General features: G+C 32.9%; 1 long non-coding RNA gene across 1 annotated transcript; it reads left to right on the top strand.

Moving 5' to 3' along the window:
• Positions 1–987: 987 nt before the first annotated feature.
• LOC114543597 lies at positions 988–1,288 on the top strand. The gene is made up of 3 exons (XR_003690120.1): positions 988–1,006; positions 1,098–1,179; positions 1,252–1,288. It is a non-coding gene; the product is annotated as an uncharacterized LOC114543597 (long non-coding RNA).
• Positions 1,289–1,824: the final 536 nt, after the last annotated feature.

Below are 1,824 nucleotides of genomic sequence, written 5' to 3'. Positions count from 1 at the left end.
CCGATTTTTTATATAAACATACCTGATGATATGAATTATCGCATCACCGGCAATAATATTTCACAATAATAAAAATATGGAAAACAAATTCGGGCAAAAAGCCGAAATTCTGACCTACTTCGGATTCGAGCTTGTCTTAAGCACGTGCTTACCAACGGTTATGCTAACACTTAAGAAATGCTATTTCTTCCATTCTTTTGCACATCCTAGCCCAAAAATTACTCATAATTACAACAGATTGATAACATGTAAAATTGGGACATTTTGAAGACAACAGAGTACCAAAAAAGCGAAAAGATATGGAATTTCTAAAATACATCTTGCTATGGGTGAGTAATTTGAGATAACAAAGCAACCTATTATTTTGATTATTGTTTTTACTAATAATACAAATGCAGGTTATAACTATATGCTGGTTGGAATATACTATTCAAATAATCATTTCAACCGCTATCGTTTAGTGGTATTCCGGGGTCTTTAGCCCAAATATTTCTGAGACATTTAATGTCTTGCTTCTGTGCAACATTATTGTTAGGAGTAATAGCCTATTTTGCTGTACAGTTCCATTTATCATTCATTTTACACTGGTGTTATATAAAATATAATTTTTTTTATTCTCCCTTTCCTATTATGTAATTGCCATTTACCAATATACAGGGGTTGGGGGTATTATGTGAATATGAAAGAAAACAGCCTGCATTTTGTTCTGTATATTCTTTTTGTTATAGAAGTCACAAAATACATGCAGAACGAATATTCAATATATTAGTGTAGCACATAAAAACTCATCATGACAATCGCTATCGGACGTCTATTACATCGGAGATACAACTTGTGGTAAGCCAAATTCAATGTTATTTCTCGCGATCTTTCTATGATGTCTTACATTGTGGTTTTTTAAAGATTCTTCAATGTTTCCTCAGTCTGCGAGCTGAGAACATCTAGGCCTTGTGGAAGACAAAATTGGAAAAGTTAAATTCACTTCGTTTTGTTCTGAAAGGAAAAGGTTGGTTAATGATGATAGTGCAACGCATGTCAGTATTCTGCTTCCAAAATTCCTTTTCTTCTTAGTGTAATACATCCTCATTTTGTTTTAGTTCTGCAGAAGATAAGACAACCGGGATTGTCTCACTGCCTTACAACGAGGCAATGAATGTTATTCTTGTGTGCTTACAACAGGTAAACTTTTCCATCATAATATATCATCTGGCATTAAGTTTCGATTGAAGTTCAACTTTTTTCATTTTCTAGAAATTGGAATGGGAGGTGTTGTATGTTGTTCTGAGAAACTTTCCAGAGGCACTGCAAGATAAAAACTTGATACATTCTTGAAAGCACTACTTACGTTAAATATGTACAGTGTTATCTAAAATGGTAAGGGAAGTAAAGTTGTGCACTTTTCACACCAAAATCCTGAACTAAAAATTTTACTTTGCATTCAGGTTTGAATTATGATTTTCTTCCTGGATTATTTCGTGTTCCTCATGACATGCGCCGACCTCATTTGTACGCTAGAATTTTTCCAGTACGGTTCTTATCATTCAGTTTTGCATCTATCATATATCTTACCATAACTATACCAAAACCATACCATACCATAACCATACCACAACATATCATATAATCATATCATATAATCATATCATACCATAACTAACCATGACGAAATCATACCATACGATAACCATATCATACCATAATTATATCACGCCATACCATACCATAACCAATTTATACCATAATTATATCATACCATACTAATGATTTAATTGGATATTTTATTGTAACATGTGAAAGTATTAACAGAGCTGTGTACGTACCACA

Source organism: Dendronephthya gigantea, unplaced genomic scaffold (assembly GCF_004324835.1).
Source record: "Dendronephthya gigantea isolate DGI-Jeju-01 unplaced genomic scaffold, DenGig_1.0 000494F, whole genome shotgun sequence".
NCBI lineage: Eukaryota > Metazoa > Cnidaria > Anthozoa > Malacalcyonacea > Nephtheidae > Dendronephthya > Dendronephthya gigantea.
Note: the sequence above shows the minus strand (reverse complement) of the source record. Positions and strands in the feature narration are given on the sequence as shown.